Source organism: Coffea arabica, chromosome 1c (assembly GCF_036785885.1).
Source record: "Coffea arabica cultivar ET-39 chromosome 1c, Coffea Arabica ET-39 HiFi, whole genome shotgun sequence".
NCBI lineage: Eukaryota > Viridiplantae > Streptophyta > Magnoliopsida > Gentianales > Rubiaceae > Coffea > Coffea arabica.
Genome location: NC_092310.1, coordinates 50,758,188 through 50,772,948, shown reverse-complemented (window position 1 = coordinate 50,772,948; position 14,761 = coordinate 50,758,188). Strand labels below are relative to the sequence as shown.

Sequence of the window (14,761 nt, the reverse complement as noted above, 5' to 3'; positions counted from 1 at the left end):
GTGTATGCTTTACCTTACCCCATAAGTATGTGGGAAGTACACCCTTTTCTTAGACATACAAACCTCTATCACATGTTTATCAAAGATTTTTTAAAGATTAGAACACCTTTATTTAAGTTTTTGTAAAAGGATGTGGCCTTTGAGTTAATGACAAGTGTAAAATGGCATTTGACAAGTTGAAAGAATTCCTGACTTCACCACCGATCATCCAACCCCCTAATTAGAGTCTCCCATTTGAAATCATATACGGCGCCAACGACTATATAGTGAGAGTAATGTTGGATCAGAGAGTGAAAAAAGTTACTCACGTCATTTACTACATATCAAAGGCCTTGAATAGAGATCAGTTTAATTACTCTGCCACCGAAAAGGAGTTCCTAACTGTTATTTTTGTTTTAGAAAAATTTAGGTCAAATTTATTAGGTGTTAAAGTTATCGTATATTCTAATCATGCAACTCTGCGGTATTTAATGGTAAAAAAAAAAATACAAAACCAAGGTTGGTTAGGTGGATACGGCTTTTACAAGAGGAATTTAGTAACTGATCATTTGAGTCGTGTAACCGTCATGGAAAAGAAATTCCATTAAGAGAAAGTTTTCCTGACGAGTAATTATTTTTCATTAATTATTTGTTACCTTGGTATGCTGATATTATTAATTATTTAGTGGCTGAGAAATTACCTGCAGAGTGGCCCAAGACGAAAAAGGATAAATTGAAAAATAATGCTAAATATTTTATATGGGATGACCCTTACCTATGGAAGTGGTGTGTGGATCAAGTCATGAGAAGATGTGTAATTGAAAATGAATTACAATCTATCCTGGCATTTTGTCACACTTTTGCATGTAGAGATCATTTTGGACCGAAAAAGACTGTTCACAAGATATTAGAAAATGAACTTTTCTGGTATTTCCTGTTCAATAATGCATACTTAGTTTATAAGTCTTGTAACAGATGTCAAAAGGTAGGCAATATCTCATGTAAGGATCAAATGCCGCAAACTCTCACTACAACAAAAATGGTCTTTCCTGACACACTTATAAGGACACTTGTTAGTTTGTGTCATTATAGCACTTCTATCATGACACTTGTTATCAACTCAATAATATATAATTTAATTTTTTTATTTTATCTGATATTAAAATAATAATGTGTCTTTAGATTCCCTATCATGACACTTGAAAAAATGTGAGATACACCAAAAAAATAAAATATAAAACGATGTCGTTTAATTTTGGCAGAAGATTTCTTTGCCAAAACACTTAGTGAAATCTCAAAACTTTCATTTTGCCGGCCAACGAAATTTTGATTCTTCTCATCTCTTTCACAAAGTCTCTCTCTCGGCAAACTATCTCTCAAAACTTTCGGCCAAAATTTTCCTCCCCCTACAAAGTTTTTTCTGTTGAATCTCTCCACAATCAAACTACCCTTGCTTTCCTATTGAAGGTATGTAATTGCATGGTAACTTTTTGCCCTAAATTGATTCCTCTCGGTTGTCTATTTGAATCTGATATAATGTTTTTTCTGAACCTGATATAATATTTTTTGCTAAATCTTCATGTTCAGCTTTAAGGATTTGTTGTCCATAACCTGTTTGATAAAATGTCAACCTTCTTTCCTTTGGTACTGATATTAATTTACTCAATAATATATACACTAATAAAAATTTAGTGACAAGAAACTCATTTTCTAATATTGATACTACACTAATTTGTAACTTTGACAATAACACAGGAAGGTAAATCCCTATTTAGAAGCTAGTATTCTCATTCTACTGGCTACTTGATGAAGATGCTATTTTTGGCATGGAGATCATTTTGATTTTGTGCAACAATGAATGTTTACTGCTATGTTCTACTGCAGCTTGAAATAACTCATATAGTCGTCAATTGAATCAATCTAGGGTGGGTAAACGAATTGTGTCAATATAAATACTCACATAAGATTCTGTTGCTGATTAGTGCATGGTTCCTTGTTAACTCGAAGGTGATAAGTTGATCTGAACTAGTAATTTTTTTTTAATGTGCAAGTATTATGATCATTGCTTTATAAGTTAGTAGATACACATGTTCCGTTGTTTTTTACTGTATGTCAAATTTTTTTATCTTCTAATTAATCTATGAAAAAATGCAATCTTCCTGTTGGAATATGATTCTGGTTATGTTATTGGATTAGTGACAGAACAAATGGAAGACTCAGATTAAGTTGTTCTGTCCTAGAAATATCTCATCTTAGTTTCTTGAACATTTTGGGTTTAACTATTTTGTCTTTACACCAAAACAGAAAGCTGTAATTCTGTTTGGATACCTTAGTTAAGGAGACAGAAGAAGTGCACTTTCTCCAAAATGAAATATCTTTTCTGGTGTTTTATTAGTATGAATTCCTTGCAAGTAGTGCCCAATTAGTCTAACATATATCCAATTTTTCTAAGTCAATCCTTGAAACTTGACTAGTTTGACTTTTACAAAATTAGCATTTTGAATTTTATGATATGACTACTGTGAATCTCATTCTATTTTTTATTAATTCACTCCAATTTGTGCTGAAAGAAAAATTTTGTGTGTTTATACATGAGGCAGCAGGTCCATTGAATACAACTTGGGATTTCAGAACTTAAGAAGACATGGAAGATATGTGGATTCATCCAAATGTTAATAAGGAATGGATGAAGTCAGGAGAGAAAAAAGGAAAAGTTAGATTTTCTCATGACACAGAGAAGAGGCCTTATCTTTCCTGTGTGGAACTAAGGGTGAGATATTGTTTATACAATACGTATTTAATAACTGACTATTGAATGTTAGCCTTTTTCTTTAATTTGACCACTCATTGGTACGCATTGTGCAATTTCCTTTTCCATTGTGCTCTAAGTTCGTTTTCTGCATACTTGTGTAGTTTTACTCCATGGTAATTCGTCTTTAATGCCAATTAACTGTTTGTGCTCACATCAGACATGTCATGGGCTTTTCTTAGACAAAAATGCTGCAGGCTTATGGGAGTTTTTAATTTCTTATAATAGCTGGGTTGATTAACGTAATGAGTTTTGTTTGAACCTATATTCTTTCAATTGCTATGATTTAATTATAGGATGCCTTAAAGGAGACAAAACAAATACTCAAGCAAATATCTTAATGTTATTAATTAGTTCTATAATTCGGAAATCACTCCCTTAGCCTTGTTTATTTGTATTTGATATGTTTACTTACTATATAGTCTAGAAGTGCTAATTGTGACAATCCAGTGAACAAGTAATCATTCAAACTTCTTCATTGAGCACTTGGATTTGTTCATTTGTGATGTTAGTGCTTCATGAAATTTTGTCCAAGATATCTCTACTGTTTGACCTTTCCAGTGAGATAAGAGAAAGTATTTTCTCATCTTACAAGCCTCAAGAATTGTTCAGGTTTCTGTATAGCACTTACTATACTATTCAGACTCAAAAACTGTGCCTGATTTATGTTGCTGCTGCTTCTATAGGCTGTTTCGGAAATCATTCTTTCAAAGCACATCAGCGCAAGATGAGTAGAACCTGTAAGTACTTGATTATTGTCCATTCAATTAGAAAAAAAGAGAGAGGGTTTCTTAGAGAAAACCCATTATGCAGCCCTTTTAAGATGCATTATTTTGCCTAACATGACTCTTCTTATTGGACTCTTTTAGTGTGGTACATCGTTCTCCTTGATGGGAATTGACTGTTTTGTGTATTTGAAGGAAGGAGATAATGTATTTTATCATTTATAAGCTCATTCTTGTGCAGACTATTTTGTGTGCTATTGCGGAGATTGTTAGCATGCGCTTTGTGAATGGAGTTGGACAATGTACTGGTTTGATGGGAATTGACTAGCCGATAGCACGATGGCTTTACAAGTATGTGATTTATTCGAAATCTACCATTTCTTATCTGAGGATGGGTGCTCATTTTATTGCTTCCTAGACTTTTGGCAAGACTTTGATTCTTGTACTTGTTGGATCCTTACTAGATAGGGAATACAGATACAAGTTGCAATGAGTCCAAATGAGTAATTGATTAAATCGTATGATTTGCAATAAACAATTCAAGATGCACTGGGTGCACCAATTGCTTAGTCTTGTCATTTGGTAATATATGCACTTACTTATATTGTGGCTTTTCTGAAATTTTATTGCTAGTTATGATGATCTAATGATCCCAACAAACTTTGTGTACAGGTGGAACCAGATGAAGATTGATGGGGTATTCGTGGTTATGACTAAAAACTCTCATTTCATTGGAAAGTTTGGAAGTTATTGCAAGTTCTTTCTAGTTGTTAGGGATGAAAATCTTTTAGTTTGTACATAAGAGAATCTTTCAAATTTGTGCACATGAGAATCTTTTAGTTTATGCACAAGAGAATCTTTTAAGTTTGTACTTGTTAGGGATCTGCTATGTTAGTACTTCTTACTGACTTTTAGTTCAATAAATTATATTTGAGCATTGACTTTTGTTTTTAGATTACTATATGTATTCTGTTCTTTGGGATAATTATACAAGTCCTTTGGGTTTCTGATTGACGGAATGTATAGCAGGGAGCACTACCTGCAGGTTGCTTCTATATCAAAGAAAAAAGAAAAAAAATTCTGGTAATTAAAAGTGTCAGCATAACTCAGTTAAAAAAAAACTCCTACTTGTTACTAACTATAGCTATCCTGACACTTTCGATTATCAAGAAAAGGAATTTTTTTTGGTAGATGGGATGTTATAACAGCATAATTTTCCTGACATATTTGAATGCTACGAGCCTATCCCCACATTGGAAGGGATGACCACTCGTCCGAGGTGTAAGGCAAGGTAAATTGTCAGATTATATTATCTATATTGACACCTTTAAATGCCGTTAAATGTCATTTTTGTTGTAGTATCTCATGTTTTTCGTTGAAATTTTTGACGTTTGGGGTATCAATTTTATGAGTCCTTTTCCTATATCATTTGATTTTCTCTATATTATTTTGGCAGTTGATTTTGTTTCTAAATGGGTGAAAATTAAAACCACCCGGACTAACGATTTGAAAGTGATTTCAGATTTTATTAAGTCAAACATTTTTGTACGTTTTAGAATACTAAGAACCATTGTCAATGACAGGGGGATGCATTTTTTTAATAAGATGATAGCTACACTTTTTAAGAAGTATCGTGTCCTTCATATGATCCTGACCTCTTATCACCTTGAGACAAATGGCTAGGTAGAGGTCTCAAATAAGAAAATAAAGTCTATTTTAGAGAAGATAGCGTGTCTTGATAGGAAAGATTGGAACTAAAGATTAGAAGACACATTTTGGGCATATCAGACCGAGTATAAGACACCTATAGGGATGTCTTCCTATAGCTTGGTATATGGAAAGTCATGCCATCTTTCAGTGAAATTCGATCACTGAGCATTTTGAGCAGTGAAGCATTGCAATATGAATTTAGAGGAGGTCGGGGTTCATCAGAAGTTAGAATTGTAAAAATTAGAGGAAATCTGGAACGAAATCTATGAGAACGCCGTGATTTATAAAAAGAGGATTAGAGCTTTTCATGACCAAGAAATTTTAAGAAAAACCTTTCCAATTAACCAAAAAATTCTTCTCTATCAGTCAAAACTTAAATTACTTTCAGGTAAATTATGTTCTCGTTGGATTAGTCTTTTGTAGTTACCCATGTTTTTCACTATGGTGTAATGAAATTTCAAATTTTAAAAACGGATAAAAAAGTTGTGGTGAATGGATATCGTCTCAAGTCTTGTTATGAAGGTTTTCCAATTGAAGAGGTGGAGATATTGCAATTTAAAGATCCAACTTATTCAAACTAAGGATATTTAGCCGTGTCTAACCAAAGACGTTAAGGAAATACGCTTGTTGGGAGGTGACCCAACTCTGTTGATGTTATTTAATTATGTTTTCCCTGTTTTTATATTTGTGTTTTGTTTTGCTCATTTAATATTTGTGTTTGGTAGTTGAACGAAGGCACATCCGCGCTTAACTTACGGATCCGTCATTTTCACAAGTGCAAATTTTAAGAATGACACGTCTGCGTCTTTAATCACGTGCTAGAAAGAAATTTTTCAAAATCATGATAAAAAAACTCTTCAATTTATAACGTGCCGCGCCTTGTTCTAGTGAGTAGAAAAAAAGAGTGAAAACAAAAAATGCATTATCACATGTTTTTGGGCAAATTTTGGCCTTTGGTGATCAATGGCGGAGCCCGAGAACATACTTTCAACTACCGAGTTATTGAAAATTGCAAGAAAAGATTTGATCATGTGGACTGATGTGAAATTGATGTTTGGTTTTATGCAGTAACTTTCTGACATCTTCTTTGATATGTTTACAGCTCTTAATTGATTCTTTCTATCCTACCCTCGGCCCAAGCCCCATAGCAACCCTAATTAAGTCCCTTGGATTCTGGTATTAGATTCACTGTTAGTGGTAGAGATGTGATACACGAGCAAACTTATGATAAAGTCATTCCATAGTGTTGATTTGAACGTATATTATGCCTATACACTTCTGTGAATGACAAGTGCTTTTGTTAAAAATTCTTGGGAGAATTGTTAAAATTCAATGTATTTTGACTTTGAAAAACTTGTTGGGATAATAGGATGTCTGTGCTAATATGAATTGCTGCAGAATCTTGCTATCTTGACTATGCTTCTGAGCTCAGATATGCTTGAAGACAAGTATAATTTAAGTGTGGGGAAAGTTGATAGGTAGCAATTTTGTCATTAATTTTTATGATTATTTTTCTCTTTTATTTTACCAAATATTGCGTTAATTGGTAAATTCTATTGATTTTTAGTAATTATCATTGGTTATAGGAAATTGGATAAAAAGAAATTAAAAGGCGTGATTTCTTTACCAAACTTGGTGTTCGGCATGGTTGCGGCAAAGTTAGAACTCTGCATGTCTTGGGGAAGTTCGGAGTTGGCTCATGAGTACCAACTGAGAGTTGAAGACACAAGAATTGAATTTTGCATCAGATGGTTAATATCTCGTTTCTAGTAGGATGCCATTTTATTTTACAAAGACTTTTCGTTTCTTGTTCGGATAGGATCTGGTTTGTTGAGACATTTGACGTTAGTTAGTAATAGTAGTTTAGTAGTAGTATGAAACAAGAACGAAAAAGCACTTCTAGCACTCTTATCGTTTCCTTATGTCTTCATTCTTAGAGAGGGACGTTACTAGTCAATTAGGTAGTTTTCTTTCTTTTCGACGAAAGAGACTAGTCAGTTGTAAGTAGGTTTTTTTTTTATCTTTTCTTGGTTGGCCGTAGGAGACAAGAAGACATCTTTTCTTTTCTTTCTTTTTTTTCCTTTTTAGCGAATATTTCATCTCAATTTTAGAAGAATGTTTTCAGCAATTGATTTTATAATTTTGCGAGGGATTTCTTCAACGAAGGTGAACTAAATTTCTATTTCTAGTCAAGAAATAACGGAGAACTTGGTTCATCTGAAATTGTGAGATCAAATTGGGTTTATTTATGTCTTTAATTTTCTGGTATTCGTATATTCTCCGCTTTACTTTCTTATAGTTGCTGTGTTATACGAATATCCAGGGTCCGGAATTTAGATTAATTCATAACCTAAAATCAATTAGGACAAATGAATTCGTAATTATTTAATTGTTCTAAATAGATGGTAACTGACATGATTGGGTTTGTGTCAGGAGAATAAATATGGATTAATTTAAAATAACTATAGTAGTGTGTTATTTGGTTAGAACATAACTTCTCTAACTTTTAAGGCAATTGAGAAATTGAACTCTATGATTATACTTAGGGTTATTTCTTAATTAGGGTAATGGTTAACGGTCATACCTTAATCACCAATACAGTAAGGAGAAATTGACTGTCATCGCGTATTTGACGATTATAACTTGTTTGTCAGTTAATAAGTGGAATTACTATTGCATCAATGATCAATTAAATGAATCATTTTTGAAGTTATTTCTTGGTTTGAGTTATTTATTTTTTATTCCATTTTAATAAATTGTCATTTAGTTTTTATTCGCTTATTTTAGTTTATTCGATTGTTTAATTGTTTCCATTTTTATAAAAATCCCCTAAATATTCTAAACTTTTGAAGAGACGAATTTCTTTCAATTCCTGAAGATTCGACCCTCTTCATCTTATATACAAAAGGTATATTTTTCTCGAGTAGGTATTTATTATTGTACAGGCTCACACCTGTCAATTTTATCTTTGTATCCCACATCGGCACTTTTATAAAGATGTCTCTTCTTTTGAAGGTAATAAATATAGTGGATTTAAGTGTGCTAACAGTACTAACCTAAGTACCGTTGTCACCAGTTCATCAGAGTTTTAGGGGCTCTATGTCCTAGTGTAAGAGAAATTTTGGTCAGACATCAAACCAAAAGAGCAAGTTATGAGTCTTTTGGTCATTAATTATTTGTGCTATTTAGACTTTTTTATGTTTTCAGTTTTAGGTAATTTTTGGGTCTTGGAATTATTTCCTAGGTTTTATAGTTTCTCTTTTATACTCTCTCTGTTTCTGTTATAGTAAATTTGTTACCCCTTCACTCGTGGACGTAAAATTTTTGTGTTTGTTATTATCTTTATTGAGTTGCTTTGAACCCATTGTTCTTGTTGGTCAATTTTTTGGGACCAGACTTAACAATAGATAATAGGTATTAATACATCACGTGGTGCATCCAATATTTTTATACAAGAATCAGACCAAATTTGGTCTTGAGTTGGGGATCCCAAAATAACGAAGCTGAAAAAGTAATTGAAGCTTCAATCTCATAGCCTTCTTCAATAATCGACACACCTCATTGTGTGTTACAGGAACCAAGAAGCCAAAGCTTTAGGAACTGTGAGAAAAAATTGATAAATGTGGAAGACAAAGAGGCCATGAAGATGAAGAAGACGGAAAGAGAGAGATGATCATATGAATGGGATAAGTGGGAGAAATAGTCAAAATGGTGGAAGAGAATTTTTGGGTGTAAGTTACAGAGAAGAAGAGTGACAGTAGCAGATGGGACGAAATGAGATATAAAAGGACAACCATGAGGAACTTTGAAAGCATTAAAAGCTGGTACATCTTGTAAATGATTAAGGACCCAAGACAGCACCTCTACCCCAATCAAAAAAACCAGCAGTGGCTGGTCGTAGTAGCATAGCCGTAGGTAGGCAATGCGATAGTCAAGGAGTTCAGGGTAAGCTCATCTTCGAAAAGTGAAACGAAGGAAAAGCCTTGCCTTATAGGTCATCTTATTTTTGTGTATGGTCAAGATCCTGCCTTTTGCAGCTACAAGTAACTCAAGGTAGATATGAAATATTGAACTTCTCAGAAGAAAAAAAAATATAGATTACGAAATAATAGATGTAATCTATTATGAGTAGTCTAATTCAAAATTGCGTGTACGCACGATAGTACACGCAGAAAAATGGGTTTTTAGTTTTTCTAGAGTGGTGCACATATTAGGAGTATTTTTATAAAAATAATATATATATTTGTGTGCATGCACCTTGGAATTTTTCCTAGCAAACACCTCAGGATAATGCATGTTTATTGCTTGAAGGGGTTGGACACATGCAGATCATGTCACTAGTAAACAATTACTAGGCTAGCTATGCAACTACAAATCGCTACCTTTATTTTAATTAAGTTAAAGCCGCAAGCTAGCTGCTCATTACTTTTCTTTTCTGTTATTGAAGAAAAAAAATAGGTTTTTCCTGTGAACTTCTAAGCCAGCTAATAATTATTACCAAATAAGAAATTATATGACCGTTTCTCAGTCATGACTACTAAATAATAGAAATATAAGCTATTGTACGAAAAGGGCTTATCATCATGTTATGATGCCTTGATCACTTGAAGACACCAAAATATTGTCCATACTTCATAAGATATAGTTTTAGAATAATGCAAATGACATACATGGTGAAGGGTAATAGAAGTGCTAATTGATCAAATTAATCGGAAAACAAGCGCCAAAATATATTATTGACAAAATTCTAATAAGATTGCCAGCTTTGAAAAATTGCATTGCTTTTTTTAAATTTTTTTAAATGTAAGTAGGAGGATTCAAATCCAAAACCTTTCATTTACAATCCCTCTCCCCAAATCAATCAACTTATCCTTCCCTCTCTGCAAAATTGCATTGCAGGATTTGTAGTGTTTCCATCTCGTTTCCATTTTCATTCAAGAATACTTATGTTGCAACATGTTTGCGATAACCTATACCTTCTCTAGAAATTATCATGCATGGCTAAGAAATACACAAGACAGAGAATCTACTTAATCAACAAATTTATAGCATTAGCTAAAAATCTTTTTAATAATTGCACTACTAGTAGATAAGAAAATATCATGCATTTTCAATAATGTTGAGGTTTGGTAGTAGCATGCATCATGGTTTTCCTAACGTGTAGACTATTTTTTATGCATGTTCCGCTCACATATTCTAATCTAAAATTGTTTTGTAGGTTTTATTCTTTTTTATGAATAACCTTTATTAAGATCATAAGTTTTAAAATTTTAAAAACTATAGATTCTAAATGTTTTTGGATACTTACATCTAAGGTGTAAAACTTTAGCCTTGATTTACTCAAAATTTACTCAAACCTGAGCATAATTGGGCATAACTGAATAGAATTGAGCATCATTATATTTAGGGTTAATCGCACTTTATCCCCTTTAAGTATAGGTCATTTCTCACTTTACCCCACAACGTTTGTTTTTCCTCAGTTTATCCCATCCGTCAGCAATTGCACGTTAAAAACTTCAAGATGCCGAAATTGCCATTGGGTAGTTAATAGGGCTCTGTAGTTATTGCAAATTGATTTTTGAGTTGGATGTGTGCATTTTTCATCAGCAGTTCAAGGTGGTGCATGGTTTTCTAATTGATAATATTTCTGTTGAATTGTCACTTTCACAGTCTCTTAAGTATTTCCTTCCTCCAGCACCTAGTTACCCTCACTCTTTCAATTTCATCAGTTGAACACTTAAAAAGTTGCTTAGCACTTTTTCCTCCTTAAAAGAGATTTTTTTCTTCCAAAGATTCAGACTATCACTTTTTGAATAAACATAAAAAGTTTGATTTCAAAGAACAGCAGAGTGAATCAGCTATCTAATATACTGTGAACTTTAACTAATCCTCAGGCTAACATGACAGTTCAAAGCCTTTAGAAACAGTTTGGATTATTCTAGCAGACCCACGAGTACTAATCCAACAGAGCAAAGCAGAATATGAGCAAAAAATTACAGAGGAGGAAATTATCCATTAGGAAATCACAGATGTTTCAAACTAACCTAAGCATCAGCCAGTAAACGTGCAAGAAGCTTTCTCACAAACATAAAATTCAAAAAATTATATGCTTATTCTTTTTCCTTCTTTGCTTTTTCTGCCAAGAAACGCAAATTCAAATTCCACTCCAATAGTAAGGCCTACGTCCAGTACCATACCCTCGTCGTCGAGGAGGGCTCCAACGTCCCTCTCCGCGAGTACGTCAATGCCGAATTCTTCCGCCCTGTGCTTCCTCCTGACCCTCTTTCTTCTGAACCCTATTTCGACCTAGGCGACGTCGTCGATGCCTACTATAGGGACAGCTGGTGGACTGGTGTCGTCACCGCTCTTCTTCTTCAGCACCACAACGCCGACCGCCACTACCACCACAAGCAGCCCCAATCCCCCTCTCTTCTGAGGTTCGTCGTCACCTTTCACAATCCACCCGACGAACTTCACTTTCCACCTTCCTAATTGAGATTTCACCACCGATGGGTCAATTGCACCTGGGTCCGACCCGCCAAGCAGGTGCCGTTTCTATTTCTGGTGTCGTTTCATGTTCTTTAATGGAGGTTTTGGAGGTTTTGCTAGGAATACAGAAGAAGAAAGAGGCTGATAGAGGGGAGAGAGACTTGACCGACAATGACAAAGAGGAAGGAAACCTTTTGTCTTCTGGTTTCCCTTTTCTTGTCCCATGTGCCCGATGGAGGGAAATTTCCTCCTCCATTGTTCCAGGGCAATTTTGGAAATTTATTTTTATCCGTTTCATAAACCTTTGACATATGGGTATTTTGGGTTGTTCATTATTTTCTTAAGGATATTACTGTCTTTTCATTATTCTGTTAATCTCCGTCAGAGTTGACTGTTAGTATTTGGGATAAACTGAAGAAAAATAAACGTTGGGGGGTAAAGTAAGAAATGACCCATACTTAAAGGGGATAAAGTGCGATTAACCCTTATATTTATCAACATTGACCGAGGGTTGTGTAGTGAACCTCTCCTAGTTTTAGTAAGGGATAATTTTGAAAATATCTTTTGAGGTTTCTAATGGTAGAAGCCTTCTTTGACATTTTAAATATTACACTTACATCCCTTCTGATGTAAATTTACATAAATAACCCTCACATACTAGTTAGACTCATTTGCAGAACAAAAAATTTCAAATTGAGATAGAACATCAACCTCAACCACTAGTCTTTCTTTCCTACTCCTTTTAACTCTCAATTTGGGAGTTTAGAATAGAAAAGAAAAAAAGAGAAAGGATAAGTTAGAAAAGAAAAGAAAGGATCAAAATTTCTATTTAAATTGTTTGGGAGTTTTAAGGAAGAAAGAATATATTTTCGTTTGTTTGGGAGTTGAATAGAAATGAAAGGAAAAGATACTCAAACAAATTACTTTACAAATATGCCCTTTCTATAAGCAAATGTGAATTAAGCAAAATAATGTAGATTTGGTCATTTGCTGCAATCTAATGAAAACTATAGAGTAAAAGATGTAAATTACTTATTTATGTTAAGAACTTTAGATCACGTGGGTCCAATTGATACAAGTTAACAATTACTACAACCACACAACAAAATATTAACATTCATATGGTTCCATTTCATCATTACAATTGATATGGCCAATAGAGTTATGTTTACAACTTTCATATCAATACATCCTAATACAAAAAGGCAGAATCCAAGTTCCATATCCCAAAGGCAAAAATAAAGGGATCTACATAATTACAAAAGATATTTTGCATACTTTTACATCTTGATGCCAAAAACGAAAAAGGCTTTTCTGCATGCCTTTACATCCTGATGCAAAAAATATAGCTAAAGCATGTTCTATTTTCAAAAGACCAAAACAGAGAGGATGTACAGGTATCAACACAGTTCATTTTATATGTTCAAATGTGTTCCTATTTTCATCCAAATGGACCGAATGATGAAGACCATCCATCATTTTCCCAATATGTTGTTGCATCATTTTTCCCAATATACTCTTGCACCTTTCTGCTAGACAACCAAAAAATGCTATTGATTTAGCTTGGTTTTGAGTCAAAAAGAGATAGCAGTCATCAATAGAGTCCGCTTCAACTCCAATACTAGTTAGCTCCTTGTAAATCTCGTTTTCAATATACAAGCATTTTCTAGAATATTGAAAAATAAAATTTCCCTCCCTTATTGCTTAGCAACATTATCAAGTGCACCTTTTATAATTTCAAGTTCTTCATCAACAACAGACAACTTTCTTTTTTTCCCTTGAGCAGATGACGTACCTTGTACTGATCTTTTGTTGCAAGCTTTGGAAACTTTCATACCGGTATCTTTAGTTGTGTTGTCAAAACTCTCTATAGTAATCTCATTTAGAGAGAGAAGACGGTTGACGTCAATAAAATTTTCCAATTCAGTACCATTTGGTTTATTGGCCCATCTATTGCGTGTTTCTTTTGCTGTTTCAGCATCTTGTCCTGTAGCTCAATCCTTAGCAAATAACTCTTTTAATTTGTCATAGTTATGGATTTGTTTTGTCTTCCATTTTTCAGCATCAGATTTTTCCTAAATAAATAGGAGCATTGTTACAATAGGAATTGAAAATGAGCAAAAAAAAAGTGACTAAATTTAACGACCGCATACCTTTAAAAGTTGCTCCCAAACTTCAAGTTTAGCATTCCAAGTTTTTGTCATAGGGCTCCAAGAAAAGCCACTAAAATTTCCATTTCTAAACAAGTCATAACACTCATTGAAATACAATTTAAGTGTCTTCATTCAATTCATCAAATGACCTTTGGTGAAATTCTTGCCAAGTTTATCCTTCAATTCCTTGACAATGTTGTTATATGCCGTTGTTGTGAAAGTTCCATCAAGTTGATACCCTTCATAGTGCTGATTCAATAGTGCTTGGATATAACCATCATCCATAGTTTATGTTCATTTCAAGTGCTCTTTCTTAGCTTCCTGATCTTTCTTCAAATTTTCACCCATTTCAAATGCTAAATGGTAATGATAAGATAGTAAGCACAATTAGCAACAAATAAATATTTTAAACAATTGCAACATCTTGATAACATTCTGCGTGCACCAAACCAAGACCAAAACATACCATTTAGTACATGTTAGGAAGTGTACAGCTAAAAAATATTCAAAAATTTTACAGCACCAAATTCAAAAATTTTAAACTACATAATCATTCCACATTAGCATAGCTATTTGGTTTCTCAAAGATTCACCTTGTGATGAATCTTCTTCAGTACTAGTAGATGCAATACTTTCATCCTCGACAGGGAGATTGGTGTGCCAATTCTGTATCTACTTCATCAATATATTCCAAATCTGGATCTACTTCCATCAAAAAATTGTGCAAAATATAACAAGCAAGAACAATTTTTGACTGTGTATTGACATCATATGTTGACTAGTTATCACCTATGATTGGGAAGTGTTTTTTCAAGATTCCAAATGCTCTCTTGATTGCATTACGCAATGATGCATGTCGAAAATTGAAAAGTTCTCGATAATCTCCTGGCCCTCGA

At 33.6% G+C, this 14,761-nt stretch overlaps 1 long non-coding RNA gene across 1 annotated transcript; it reads left to right on the top strand.

Moving 5' to 3' along the window:
• The first annotated feature begins 1,252 nt into the window (after positions 1-1,252).
• On the top strand, positions 1,253-4,442 carry LOC140006632 (uncharacterized). The gene is made up of 5 exons (XR_011814364.1): positions 1,253-1,446; positions 2,580-2,749; positions 3,475-3,528; positions 3,755-3,864; positions 4,186-4,442. It is a non-coding gene; the product is annotated as an uncharacterized lncRNA (long non-coding RNA).
• The last annotated feature ends 10,319 nt before the right edge of the window (positions 4,443-14,761 follow it).